A 16,205-nucleotide genomic window follows, 5' to 3' on the forward strand; every position below is an offset into this window, starting at 1 on the left:
AGAGTATTTGTCTTAAAATGAAATCATATACAAAATTGTATGAACTATAAAGGATATACATTTAAGTATTTTTAGCTTTTTCAACAAATAATACTTATATAATTATTCCTTGTATTTTTCATGTGTGTGTGTGGAGAGAGAGAGAGAGAGAGAGAGGGGGGGGGGGGGTTAGAATGTAAATTAAAATAGATTATTCAAATAAATTATTTGTAAGGGATATGAATATTAGGTTCTTAAATTTACTATTAAGTCATGAGTTTCATGTTTGTATGTTTAGAATTAGGAATTGGTTTTATAACTCGTAGTTTTTCTTTCATTATTAAAACTCTATTTATTAGATACTATTACACATTATATCACCCTTGTGTATAGAATTGTTTGGAGTGACTAGAACTATCTTCATTATAAGTATTTAACTATACTACCAATGTAAGAATTGACAATCTAGAATTGGGTTTTGTCATGAGCATATTGACTTTTTATCTACTATAAATTAGAAGTATCTAAATTCTCCCTTGTAATTTGATCAATACCTATAAATAATTTTAGTGAATTATAAAGATAATAAAAAATATTATATATAAATGTCTAGGAATGCTATGTGTATGTGTGGAGATATTACATGAACAATAGAGTTTATCAAACCTTCTACTCTCATTATACTTGTTGTGGCCTCAACAATGCACACCCCTTTTTTAGTCACAAAATGGGGAGCCCCTAGTTTGAAAATTCACCATGAGGCATCTAGTTCGAAGCCTCGGTCTTTTTTGACCCCCTCTTCTAGGTCTAGGTCAAACCCTAGTCTCTAATAAGGAAGGGTTAGGCAGTCATACACAGATTAAAAAAATTAAGTTTAATACTTTAATGTGCTTAATGTGTACACATGCGCACTTGTGCAAATGCGCACATGCATAGGTGCATCAATGCACACTTCACTTCCACTCTAAAGATGTGCACATGCACCTGTACACAGGTGCTCAACCTCAGAGGTGCTAACCTTCCAATGTGCGCACCTGCGGAGGTGTGCACTCTAGTCCCCCAGGTGCCTATGTAAGTCCCCCTTCGCTTGCACAATGCAAATGCACATGTGCGTAGTTGCACACATGTACACCATGTGCACCTTGTTAAGGTGTGCATGTGGGCTAGTGCACAACTATTCACTTTTCCATTTTCAAGGCAAATTAGCACACTAGCACACCTTCTAAGGTGTGCTAGGTGCGCTAGTACACAAAACTAGCTTTTTTTTTTTTGGGGGGGGGGGGGAGGAACTTCACTGTCTTTGCTATTTTGACTATTGTTGACCCATGTTTTGTTAGTCTGAGTCCTATGGAGTCCCCTTTTGGGTTTTTCAACATAATATAACTAATGTTTGATTCTTTGTGTGAATAAATTGACATCCTTATTATCCATAGCACAAAAAAAAATCCATGGTATTGGATAACTTGTTGGGGTCATAACTTTTGACCTAGAGCTTAGAATTCAAAACCGTTTACACCATTGAAAAGAAGAACTAAAAATCTAATTTCAATCCCTAAAATAGTGAGCCTTTTGCTTCCCAGTTTTAGGGACCAATAAAAGTTTCAAATTAAAATTTTGAGCAAAAGACTTATGAAAAAGCCAATTAAAAAGGATATAATTTTTTTTCAAACATTTGACCATTTTGGATAATCTCAATCACTTGGTCTCTAATTGGGAAGGATTAGGTAGTTAGAGAGAAAATTAATCAAGGAATAGACTTCACAATGCAGGAAGATGTGCATAACATGAAGGTACACAACTGGGTATAACACGAAGGTGTGGCACATAACACGCAAGTGCACAGATTATCATAGCATCTTCATTATCAACAACAATAGAGATTTCACCTAAGCTAGTAACCTTTACCTTCAAAAGAATCACATGTAAATTTTGATTCATGAATTTACATTGAAGATCAAAGATACAAAGGTTGGAAACATGAACTAGAACACGTTTCTCATCATATGAAACTATTAATGATAAGATTCAACACATGTACTTTAAGAGCTCAAATAGAAGAGGTAGAAGGAGTTCAAGTCTATGACAATGTTGGGCTATAAAGAGCGCATAAATTATCAAAAAGGGAAAAATAAGTACATAAGAGTGCTCCCAAATCTCATTTGAGAAAAACCCATAAACTATTTTCAAAACAAAGAACTTTGATTTTTTGGTGAATTGAGCACCTTGCACAAGTTCCCTAAAGTTGCATAGGTGTGCAAGTGCACAAGGTGTGTAGGTGCACAAGGTATGCAAGGTGTGTAGGTGTGCAAGGTGTGTAGGTGCACAAGGTGTGCTATTCACAAAGTTGCATCGATAGTTAACTACCAATTCCTAATTTAGAGCTTTCCATGCACTAAAAATGCATTCTGATGACAACTCAACTCCTAGAAACACCCAAAGAAGGTCAAGCTTCCATTTTTAGAGGTCCTAGAGACTGCTAGATCATCTCATAGCTTCTATCTTCTAATCTTCTCATTATTTTATTGTTTTAAGTGATGTAAAGGTTCATGCACCCATGAATTTATATAAACAAGGGTGGAGACCTACTTAGCACCAATTACAGAGTCAGTTGTATATAGTTACATTTCTTTTATTAGTTTTTAGCATGTATTTTTATTTTAAGAGCTCTCACTCTCAACACAAAAAGAGGAGATTATATCTTATAAATACATGGATGTAATATGTACTCCGAGCCATTATTTTGATGCTATAATATATGCTATTGGTGCTTTCATTCTGACTATAGTTATTCTTGCTAGAGTGTGTTGTTTTTTTGTGAATTCTAGTTCATGAATTATAATGGAGCCAATGGTGTTTTTATGTTGATTTGATCATGTGATCTTCTAGTTCTAGTGTTTTCTGTGTGTTGATGAATTTTTCTGATGTGCCAATTTGGAGAAGAGATCACCCTATTATTCCTACATAGCTTCTTGTCTCACATGAGTGCACTTTCTTTGGCCTTGTGATTCGATGAGAAGTGAAACATCTTTCAGTCGTTACTAAGTTCCCATTAATGATTGCATCAGTGGAATTGAGGAACTGCTGCTCCTATTTTCATTGGTTTCCTACCCAATCTGTTCGATGGTTTAACTTGTAAACATGTTTTTGTTGTGGTTTCTGTTCATTAGGTATTTCCCTTCCAAGTTATTTTCTTTAATATCGCATTACCTTATCTTTTTTATTTTCTTTTCTAACACTTGATTAAGATTAGGAATTCATATAGTTGCATTTTAAAATTGCATTTATCATAAAATAGAAAACATAAAAAATATATCTCTTTTGTGGTTACTTTTTAAAATAGTGAAATCAAACATCTTATCTAAATTGGTTGGAACTAGCAAAGGCCTCCCCATGAGCAATTAAATTTATCTTAAATTGAGTAGATTCTAGTAGGTCACATGATCACCTAGAACCTTGGAGTTGATCCTCGATTAACTTTTCAAGAGAAGAGTTCGAAAGGATTCTTTCCATTAATCATCATGAAAAATGACAACTCAACAATACTTCTCATTTTGATCATGTGCTCTAATATTTGTGTGTAATGAGATGTTTTCTACATTTTATTCCATTATTTTTTATTTTAAATTCAATATGGATGTTTATGGCCAGTGATTTTGAGATAAGATTGACATGGAAGACAATATCTAAGGATAAAGGGCAAAAATTATGTGTTAAGCCAAAAGGTCATGCAATGATCTAATGGGATTATTTGTGGAATGAAAGAACTAGAAAAGGAATAAGATGAAGAATAAGTTGAGAAAGAAATTTTTTCCTCTTAAATATACACATACCCTTTTTAAGATCTTAGAACTTAAAGTTAAACCTATCTAGTGTAGAAGATCATATAACCAAGTTTCCTAAATTATTCATTTGTGTAGAGTACCAAGAAACCAATACAAGGGCTTACAAAGGTCATGGTTTTTTACTTGGTCATTTGATAAGGTCAAGATTTTATGTCGATAGGCATCTCAAAGAGTACAAAAGTAAAACAATCAAATACACTCAATTAGGCCATATCTAGATAATTTTTAGAGTATGCATTCTTTTATAAGAGACCTCATATTGGACTTTTATTAATTTTGTAGAAATATTTCTATTTTGTATGGTTTATAAGGTAAAACTCAAGCATTCAATTAGTTTATAAAAATTACACTTATTGATATGCATGTCAACTACAAATAAATAGAAATTTTCAAATTTATATTGTGATGGAGCCAAGATTAGAGAATGCCCAAGGGGGTGTCCAACCTTGTAGATAGAGTAAAAAGTTGTGGTGTTGTGATGTGGAGCCTAATTAGACTCAAAGGTTTATTCGGCATGATTTTCTCCCCATGTTATTTTTTGATATTGGTTATATCTATATGTAATTGTTATTTTTGTCTAAGGTTAATCCTAACAAGTGGTATCAAAGCCAGATGGTTGTCATTTTTATTTTTAGTGATCCTCTGTAGAAACGTCTCATGGTTGAGTAGGAGTAATGGTAGATGAGCATAAGCTTAGGGTTGACAAGTTTAATGGGCAGATCTTTCAATTATGGAAGATGCAAATAGAGGACTATCTCTATCAGATGGATTTATGGAAGCCATTGGAAGGAAAAACTAAAAATTAGGGAACTATGGCAAATAAGTAATGGGAGATTTTAGACCAAAAGGAACTTGGAAGCATTTGGTTATTCTTGGAACCATCAGTGACATTTAACATTACAAAATTGAAGATGACAGAAGAGTTGATGGAAACCCTAGCAAAATTGTATGAAAAGCCCTCCACTTCAAATAAGGTATTTCTTATGAAGTGCTTATTTAATATGAAGATGACAGAAGTTGGATCTATTGTAGATCATTTAGATGAGTTTAATACTGGTACTAGTTAGTTATCTTCTATGGATATTAATTTTGATGAAGAAATTAGGGCTCTCTTGATTTTGTGTTCTTTGCCTGAAATCTAGAATGACTTGGTGATTGTTGTGAGTAATTCTATTTTTGGACCTAATACCCACAAATATGATGATGTGATCAGTATTATTTTGAGTGAGGAAACTCATAGGAAATCCTTAGGTGGATCTACATTAGGAAGTACTTTGAACACACAAAGCAGAGGCAAAATGACTAAGAGAGGAAATAATTCTGGAAATCATGGGAAATCAAGAGGAAAGTCAAAGGGGAAGAGGTCTCAATCCAAAGGATTGAGAGATTTTTGGTACTGTGGGAAGCTAGGGAATAAGAAGAAAGATTGTTAGACTCGAAAGAACAATGAAGGAGATAAACCAAAAGGGAATAAGGAGACCAATGTGGTTAGTAACAAATCTAAAGAGGATGCTTTGCTTCTATCTTCAGAAAGTATTGATGATTCATGGTTGTAGATTCTAGTGCTTCATTTCATGCTACACCTCATAGAATTTATTTTATTGATTATGTCCAAGGGGATTTTGGGTTTGTTTATTTGCAAGATGATGAACCCTGTCAGATTGTTGGAAAGGGAAAAGTTAAGATTAAGTTGCAGAATGGGAATCATTGGCTACTACATGAGGTAAGACATGTTCCAAGGCTGAGTAGGAATTTAATTTCAGCAGGGAAACTCGGTGATGAGGGTTGTGTAGTTACTTTTAATGATAAAAATTGGAAGGTTTCAAAAAGTTCCCTTGTAGTAGCCAAGTGTGTGAAAGTAGGCAACTTATATCTTTGTATAGGTCATACTGTTCCTTCTACTTTGATTGTTTCAAAGAAAAATGAATGCTCTGGAACAATTGTTATAGTTGAGCAAGGAGAACAAATAGTTGTTGTAGATTCTAATATAGCGATGTGGCACTATAGAATTAGGCACATGATTGAGAAAGGTATGAAAGTACTTCATTCAAAGCAAGTTTTATCAGGTCTAAAATGTGTCAATATTTATTTTTGTAAAAGTTTTGTGTATGGAAAATAAAAAAAGAGTGAGTTTTGTGAAGACTAGGAAGGAAAAGAAAAGTGAGAGATTAGAACTTGTGCATTATTATCTTAGGTATCTTCCCTGGTGGCTCTCATTATTATGTTACATTTATTGATGATGCAACTAGAAAAGTATGGGTTTATTTCTTTAGATAGAAATTTGATGTATTTCAAACTTTTAAGAAATGGAAATGATTGGTTGAAAATGAGACTAGAAAGAAATTAAAATGTCTCAAATCTGGTAATGGTGGTGAGTATTGTAGTCATGAATTTGAAGATTATTGCTCCACTAATGGTATTCATAGACAAAAAGTTGTTCCAAGGACTCCATAAGAAAATTGAGTGGTTGAATGCATGAACGAGACTATAATGGAGCATGCAAGAACCATAAGGTTGCATGCAGGGTATCCCTTAAACACTTGGGTAGAGGCTATTAATACTATTGTATATTTGATTAATAGAAGTCCATCTACTCCTTTGGGTTGCGATATTTTAGAGGAAGCATGGACTAGTAAGAAGGTGAGTTATTCTTTTCTCAAAACCTTTAGTTGTGAAGCATTTTCTCATATAGATTCTGAAGATAGAACCAAGCTAGAAGCTAAATCAAAGAAATGTGTATTTTTTGGATATGGCATTGATGAATTTGGTTATAGGCTTTGGTATTCTAAAAATCATAAAATTGTAAGAAGCAAAGATGTCATATTCAATGAGAAAGTGTTGTACAAAGATCTATTGCAGCAACATTAGAAGAAAGAAGATGATTATGTGGTGCTAGATGATACTCCAAAAGTTGATGTTCCAACAATTTCTCATGATCTGCAATAACCACAACAATGAATACCACACACCCTAGTGAATGTTAGATGGTCAACAAGGCTAAGTAGACCTCCAAAAATATTTTCTTCTTCTTTGTACTCTACTTTACTTACTGATATTGGTGAACCTAAATGTTATGATGAAGCTGTACAGGTGGAGAGAAAGATTTAGTGGAAATTTGAAATGAAAGAAGAAATCAACTCTTTGTTGAAAAATAAGACATGGGATTTATGAAAATTGCCTGCAAGTAAAAAAGCTTTATAGAATAAATGGGTTTATAGGTTAAAAGAAGAGGATGGAGGTAAAAAAATATTTAAAGTCAAGTTAGTGGTAAAAGGATTTTCATAGAAAAAGGGCATTAATTTTGATGAAATATTTTTTTCTGTTTTTAAAATGACTTATATTCACATTGGTTTAAGTATTGTGGCTACCGAATATTTGCATTTGGAGTAGCTTGATGTTAAAATAGCCTTCCTTCATGGTGATTTGGATGAAGAGATATATATGGCATAGCCACATGGATTTGAGGTCAAAGATAAGGAGAACTTAGTGTAAAAATTGAAGAAAAGTTTATATGGCTTGAAGCAAGCACCTTGGTAATGGTATCTAAAATTTGATAGTTTTATGTATGAGCATGGATACAATAGGTGTTGTTTAGATCACTATGTTTATTTTAAGAGGTTGGATGATGACAACTACATTATTTTATGTTTATATGTTGATGATATGCTTATAGTTGGATCTAACATGGATCACATTAAGTGACTAAAATGTCAGTTAGTACATTCATTTTCTATGAAGGCTTTGGGTGTAGCAAAAGAAATCCTTGGTATGAAGATTTGAAGAGATACAAAGAATAGGAAATTGACATTATCTTAGGCTGATTATATTGTGAAGGTGTTGCAACGTTTCTCTGTGGAGAATGTTAAAGATGTCAGTATACCTTTACCTAGTCATTTGAAGTTGACTAAGGAGATGTGTCCCAAGACACAAGAAGAAGAGGATAAGATATCTAAGGTACCCTATGCTTCAGTTGTAGGAAGCTTGATGTATACTATGGTATGTAAAAGACCAGATATTGCACATGTAGTGGGAGTTATTAGTAGGTATATGAGTCATCCAGGAATTGAGCATTGGAATGCACTAAAATGAATTCTCAGATATCTGAGAGGAACATCGAGTAAGTGTCTACATTTTGGGGGCTCTCCTACTACTTTACAAGGATATGTTGACCCATATTTGATAGGGGATATTGGTACTAGGTGGAGTACTATAGGTTATGTATTTAATATTGATGGGGCAACAAGAAGCTTGGTTTCTCAATTACAGGAGGTTAATGCTTTATCTACTATAGAGGCAAAGTATGTTGCTACTACAAAGGAAGTCAAGGAGATGATATGGTTCAGTTCTTCATGGAAGAGTTGGGACATCCAAAGAAGGATAATTTTTTTCTCATAGATAGCTAGAGTGTCATTCATCTTGCAAAGAATCTAGCTTTGCATTCAAAGACAAAACAAATATAGTTGTGGCACCATTTCATTTGGTCAATTTTAGATGATGGAAAATTAAAGCTAGAAAAGATACATACAGATGATAATCTAGTAGATATATTTACCAAAGTAGTAACAAGGGAGAAGTCAAACTCCTCTTTAGTTTTGATTGGTCTTCTAGACTAAACAACATAAAAGAATAGTAGAGTATAATGTGGTTTGATATTCCAGTGGGAGCTACATGTTTAGCAGTGCAATGATAATTCTCCAAGTGGGAGGTTATTATTGTGGAGTTTGATCAGTCTCCAAGTGGGAGATTGTTGTGATGTGGAGCCTAATCAGACTTGGAGGTTTATTTGGCATAGTTTTCTCTCCATATTATTTCTATGAGGTTTAGGGGTAGCACCTCCAAGACAAGGTCAAGGGTTAGTGCCCTTGCGAGGTCCTAGGGTAGCACCCCAAGTGTGCTCCCTATCGCAGTATAGGGTGGGGTCAAGGGGCAATGCTCCCACGATGGTTTTTAGGGGTAGCACCCCCAAAGAAAAAATGACCTTATATTGTAAAAGGTATTGGCTACTATTTTTCTATTATTCTAGCCCTAATTTTGTAAGAGGCAAAAAGCTTGTATAAAAAGGCTTAGGATTAGGGATTTTCATAATGTGAGATGCAAAAAATGGTTCTTGTAGCAGTATTGAGCTATAAGGGATTACAGATTGTAATAAGGTTATAATCACTTGATAATAATAATATTGGACTTGCTATTGGTGGACATAGCCCAAGGATTGGGTGAACCATGTTAAATCCTAGTGTCTTGTGTTCTCTTCTATGCAATCTATTATTTTTTGATATTGGTTATATTTGCATGTAACTATTATTTATGTCTGAGGTTAATCCTAACATGTGGAATGCACTAAAAAACTTAACAAAAAAAACACAATATGGAATAATATGATTGGTTATCAAAGTTGAATTATAAATACAGTTTATAGATTTAGGACATAAGCCTTCTTACATTCTAGGCATATCATCCCACTTCTTGACAAGATCCAAAAATGTCCTTCCATATATTCTTCTCTCAATCAACTTCCCTTCTAAAAAATATTACTAACCTACTTATATACAAGATAACCAACCATGGGTTAGCTTATTAGATAATTAAATTGTAGGATAGAGGAAATATATCACTAATTGATAGTTCAAGACCCAAATCATAAGAATAATCCTCAAATGAATACATCATGTTGTTAAATCATACAAAAGGATTTATGAAACATATTAAAACATAGAAGGTGTTGGAAATAAAGATAATAATTAATAGGGGAGGGGTGAATCTATTACACCAAAAATCAATTCCCTGTCCCTAGATGTCAAATCAAACTTTTCACTGATAATGCAATACTTTATCTAGCTTCATTAAATCTAAGTGTGTATTGTAACTCAGTTAAGAAATTAGTCTTATGAATATTAATCTATTTTAACCTTTAGTAACTTAGATTCAAAAACATAAAGAATAAACATAGATGACACCAAGATTTAAATTGGAAACCCAATTTGGGAAAAACCACCATGCAACTAGTTACAATATTTTCACTCTTCTGAAGTGAGCCTTGTTAGGAGACAACCCTATTAAATTTTACAATACATACTATTAAGTATGACAATGTTAGAGGATTTAGATCACCTTATTATGTGTGGCCTAGTTAGAGTTCTTCCAACACTTCAATATTGAGATGTTACCTTGTTAGAGGATTTACAATATGACAATTAAGTCAACTTTGCTAAGAGATGTCTTCACTATTAAAATGGTTAGAAGATAACAATAATTTGACCTAATTTATGAAGAAACTTACCTTTCAGATTCATATCCTTTTTTGGCTTGACCTTTGGATCCTTATTGATGAGAATATTCTTTGCATCTTATCTTCCACACTTACATGATCTTCCTTTTTCTTCAATCACACATGCATCTTATTCCATGTATATCACATGCATACTTTTCATTTTACTCCTTGATCTTTCTTATATATCATAAGTTTTTTCAAGTCAGCTTGAATACCCTTTCAAATAACCATTCAATATCCAAATAGTTAGCCTCAATTTGTTAAGTAATAGACAAGTGTATTCTACTAACACTCGGTCAATACTAGAAGTGGTCACTCAATTAACACTAGAAGTCCTTTTATTCTCAACCACTTGGTTAATACTAGAAGTACTTGGTTAACATTGAAAGTCCTTCATTTCTTGACTACTCAATTAATACTGAATAATACAAGTTCTTCATTTCCCTACGGCTTGGTTAATATTGATACCCTTCATTTCCTAACTTCTCGGTTAATACTAACATTTGTGTAACATCAATGGCAACATACAATTGAATAATTATTTCCAACAATCTTCATCTTTGCATTTATGGTAAGAAAAAATGTCAACATACAATGATAAAAGTATGAGAAATTAGATAATATCCTTAGTTTGATTCTAATTCTCATCCATACCAACTCCTTCTATGATTCTTCCTAGAATTGTCTCAGTTGCTTCCAAATGAATTCACCCTCTTACATATATCATCACTTTGTTGTGTAATTTTGTCATTATTCTTCCTTTTTTTTTGTATATTCTCATCATCTATATACTTTCCTTCTTGAAATAATAAACTCTCCCTCACTGATACTGAACTATCCCTCTTTAACATCAAATGCAAAAGGATACATACTTTGAAGTTACTATGTACCTTGTGTACTGATTCATATGCAATATGTTATGCATTTTTGGTGTAGGGAACCTCCCTAATTTTTATTTTTGGTGTAACTAGAGGTTCATTAAGTTTTTGAATGTGTTAAATAATCTGCAAGACTCCTTGGAGTGCAACTCATCCAAATGTAAGAGCCAAGTTGCTCATTAGGTCTTAGTTGCTCAAAAAGTTGCTCATTGAGCCAAAGTTTCTCAATAGGAAAAATATGAGAAGGGATGAGTAATTAAGGTCTTTGATTATTTAAATGGGTCCTAGGTATGCTATCTAGGGTCTTAGAATGGGTGGACCCATTTGGCCAAAAAACCTTATGAGCAAAAAGTTGCTCCAAAGTTGAAAAATTGCTCAAAAGTTGCTTGAGCAACTTTTGCAATTTTTGCAAGAAACTACAAATGAATAGTTGTGAAGGTTGTAACTACCCATGATCAGGTATATGAGCATGGAATATCATGTTTTGAAGGTTTAAATTTTTACCATCAATTTTATGCACGTGTGGGGTTTCTTTATAGATAGTTTTTATGGTTTTTTATTATTTTAAGGAGTTGTATGGTTCTATATAGATTGGTATAGGAGATCAATTTCATGCTTTTTTTTGTTTAATCTCTCCTCATTATTTTCAATATTAAACTTTGTGTTGAAGTTTTAAGTTTTTGAAGTTACAACATTTTCTTGTTGACTGGTCTGAACTTTACCTTCATAGGGTTGTCTATGTAAAAATGGCTCTAACCTAATCTCCCATGATGGAAAATGCATGAAACCAAGTGGGGAGATAGAATTGATGGTTTAAATAGATTTTAAAGTTTTTTTTGAATTCTTTTCATGGATTTCCAAGCCAAACAGTGATGCCTTGGGCTAACTACTAGGAGTATGTGAGCTTGGACATCTTTACAAAAGATGTTGCAAAGCACACCCATGATCATGTTGGGTTGAATTAATGTAGTTCCTAGAAAACCTAGGATGTAATTTTTAATTTTCAAGTGGAATGGAGACTTGATATGAAGTTGTAAGAGATTTGAAGAATTTTTTTATTTTTGACTGGATTGGAGGCCTAAAATAAAGGCTAGAAACTAGGGCTGAGTACTAAATAGGGTTATGGGTGTGTTAGAGCTCTAAATGTTTGGAATATTGGTGTTTTAGGAGATAGCTACTAGATTCCTAAGTTTTTTTTAGGGTTTTTTAAGAATAATTTTCAGAATGGGAGAAAAAAAGGGTTACTAGACCTATTAGCCATTAGGTCTAATTAGGCCTATGGGAAGAAACTGAGTTGTCTTTGGGTTTGGATGTGATTAGAAGTGTGGAATGAGATTAGGGAGGATATTGAGGGTATCTACATCATCAATAAACTCTAATTTAGTGGAAGTATAAGATCCTAAGTGAGGTCTAGGGTTCTAGGGGAAAGAATGACTGGTAGGACTAGTGCCTTAGAAGGGAGTTTATGTCTATACCAGACCAACTACACTTAGGAGGAAAGTTGGTGGAGAAGCCTTGGAGGCTTGGAATAGTGAGGAGGATTGAGAAAAAGAATCATTGGATGATTAAATATTAGACCCTTAACTAAAAGTTGTTTTTGGTAGAACCCTAGGCTCTCTACATCAAAATGGTATCAAAGCTGACTTTCAGCTTGGTTCATTTTAGACAAGGAGGGAATCCAAGAAGCTAATAATATGCCACCCAAGAAAATGAGAAAGGGTGCCATAGTGGATTTTTTTAAAGATATATCAGCCAAAGCCAATCAGGAAGATATAAAGAGAAAGAAGGAAATTAAAGAATGGGGAGATGAGAGTGATGAGGAAGATGGAAGCCTCACATGGGAGACATCTCAAGATAAGGACCCTAAGATGGATCAAGATAAAAAGGTGTTCTTGGATTCCTTAAAGTCTCTTAACAAAGACAATATGGATCACCTCTCTTACTAAAGTGGTATCTTGAATGGGGATGAAATGCTAGATTGATTGGAAGCCATTAACAACTAGTTTGATTATAGGGAGGTACAAGAGGAGAAGAGTGTCAGGTATGCTAAGGCTAGGATGAAGGGATCAACACTATTATCGTGGAATATTATGAAAGATGACAGGGTTGTAGTAGGGATGAAGAAGATAGTATCTTGGAAGAGGATGAAAATCATGATTAAGGCATAGTTCTTGCCCATTGATTATGAGATCATGATGTATCAAAAGGTGCAAAATTTAAGACAAAGAGATATAACAATAAGTGCCTATACTAAAGAGTTTAATAGGTTGAGACTTAGAGCTAGAAGGCAAGAAGAAGAGGTGGAAAGGGTAGCAAGATACCTTAATGGACTAAGATAAGGGATCCAAGATGAGATCACCACGATGGCTCTTGATAGTATGCACAAATGCTTTCAAATGGAATTGAGGGTAGAGGATAAAGCTAAAAGGAAGAATGAGTCATACCAAAGAGGAAGAGGAAATAACATAGGGTTCAGAGGTAGAGGTTGTTGGAAATATAGATGGAGTAATTGAGAGGGGGGGGGTGAATTAGTTACCACAAAAATATTTCAGATCCCTTGGATGTTAACAATAAAACTAATTACTACTTTTATTTGGTAAACACACAAAAAAAATTTGTAACTTGGTAAAAGAAGAGTGTGATTTACTTTTAACTAAACTTAAACATTTATAATGATTAACTTGTAAGCATAAAAGAAATAACATGAACACACAAGACACTAGAATTTAACGTGGAAACCCAATATGGGAAAAACAACCAATGTAACTAGTTACTATTTTTCACTCTTCTGAAGTGAGCCCTATTAGGAGCCAACCTGGTTAAAGGTTACAAGACACACTATTAGGTGTGACTTTGTTAGAGGATTTAACCACCTTGTTAGAAGTGGCCCAGTAAGAGGTCTTAAAATAATTCAATGGAACTATCACCTTGTTAGAGAATTTACAACTGGTTGTTAAACCAACTCTATGAAGAGATTTTGGATCACTGCTACAATAGCAAAAGAGTAACAATGAGATGACCTGAATGAGATGCAATTGGATTGCTGATTATAAATCTTTGTTCTACTTCATACTAGATCCTTCCTAATCAAATGTTATTTTGCTTCTCCACAATGATATCTGACCATCCTTCAAGTTTGCTCACACTTTCCTTCTCAATCAATCAATACACTTGCATACACTCACACTAGAATCTTCACTTGATTTTTCCTTTATACCATTAGATTATCAAGTTGGCTCAATTACAAATCACAATGACCAATAATCATTGCCATAGTTGGCTGGAACCAATACTTGAAATAATTAAACTTCATATCAAAAATCAACAAAATCCTTCATTGGCCAACTCTACTCGATGAACACTGGTCCTGACATAATTTTCTATGTTAACCAATAGAAGCTTGGTTAACACTGTGAACTTGCAAAATCCTTTGACAACTGAGTGAACTCGGTGAACACTTACTCTAACAAAATTTCCTTTGTTAACTATGAGAACTTGGTTAATACTACTTTCTGCCATAATTTCCTTTGATGTCCGAGTGAGGTCGATAGACACTATCTTCGTAGAGTAATCTCCAGGAATGCTTGGTAGACAAGAAAAACTATCTTGCTAATCAAGTGAAATTAGTAAGCACTAACTAACAACTGATATGACATTTGTGTAGAATCAAAGACAACACACAATTTAAACAATTGTATCCAATAATCTCCCTCTTTGGCATTGATAGCAACACAACATGTCATAGCATAATGAAATTTGAAAACAAGACTTTTTATGATAGAAAGTTTCTCCCTCTTAGATTTTATACCACATGCTTCTCTTTTATGCAGTAGTCTCCCTCTATGAAGGAATTACATATCTTCTTTGATACCATACTTCTTTTTTTAAGAAAATCAGAAAGATATGATAGTAAACTCTCCCTCTCATTGGCCAACCCTGCTCGGTAAACACTCATTCTAAGACAATTTCTTGTGTTAACCAACAAAAGCTTGGTTAACATTATGAACTTGCAAAATCCTTTGGCAACTGAGTAAACTCAATGAACACAAACTCTATGCAACTTTCCTTTGCTAACCATGAGAACTCTGTTAACACTAATTCTTGCTAGAATTCTTTCGACACCCAAGTGAGCTTGGTAGACACTGTCTTCATAGAGTAATCTTTAGAAATGCTCGGTAGACAAGGAAAATTGTCTTTCTAACCAAGTGAGCTCGGTAAGTACTAACAGACAACTGATATGACATTTTTGTAACATCAAAGACAACACACAATTAAATAATTGTATCTTACAATCTCCCTCTTTGGCATTGATGGCAACACAACATGTCATAGCACAATGAAGTTTGAGAATAAGACTTTCTCTAATAGAAAGTTTCTCCCTCTTAGATTTTTGCCAAAAAAAAAATTTCTTTCATGCAGTAATCTCCCTCTGTGAAGGAATTACATAACTCCTTTGGTACTATACTGCTCTCTCAAAACAAATTTCAAAAAGATATGATAGTAAACTTCTCCCTCTTTGACAACACATGCCAAATACAACACATACCAAATAAGTATCAATGTACCTTGAGTACAGATTCATATGCAATATTTTCTTGATTGTGTCACATCAACTAATAGATCTTCAACTTGGTTCTTATTGATGCATCACTAAAATTTTATTTAGTGAGCTTTAGATTGGGGAATGACCCCTAACTTACCTCTTAGATATAAGAATGCATCCTTAGGTAATGGCTTGGTAAATATGTCTACAATCTATTATTTTGTATGGACATATTCCAATCTGATTTCTTTGTCCTACACCAATTCTCTGACAATTTTTTTTTAATAGAAATATGCTTGGTTTTGGAATGCATCACTAGATTCTTTGATATGTTAATTGAACTTGTATTATCACAAAACATGACAACTAGTTCTCTAATCTTAACCTTCTTGCCTTCTAACAACTATTTAAACCAAAAAATATTAGAAAAATTCACTACTGCTGCAACATATTATGCTTCTGGTTTGGATTGGGATATGCAGTTTTTCTTTTTACTTGTCCAAGATACTAACCTTTTACCAAGAAAGAAATCTCCACCACTTATGCTTTTTCTATCATCAATTTTTCTTCCCCAATCAGCATCAGTAAGTACTTTTAGGTCTAGATTTCCTTCAAGTTTATACCATAAACCATAGTCTTCAGTACCTTTCAAATATCTCAAGATTCTTTCGATTGCCATCATATGATTTTCTCTG

At 33.6% G+C, this 16,205-nt stretch overlaps 1 protein-coding gene across 1 annotated transcript in view; it reads left to right on the forward strand.

The window, feature by feature from the left end:
* LOC149572469 (bifunctional pinoresinol-lariciresinol reductase 1) overlaps positions 1–16,205 on the forward strand; it is a 194,610-nt gene that overhangs the window by 35,945 nt on the left and 142,460 nt on the right. The gene's annotated exons all lie outside the window — the stretch shown is intronic.

This window comes from Cupressus sempervirens, chromosome 2 (assembly GCF_028749045.1).
Source record: "Cupressus sempervirens isolate cs-2001-9-10 chromosome 2, ASM2874904v1, whole genome shotgun sequence".
In the NCBI taxonomy this organism is placed as follows: domain Eukaryota; kingdom Viridiplantae; phylum Streptophyta; class Pinopsida; order Cupressales; family Cupressaceae; genus Cupressus; species Cupressus sempervirens.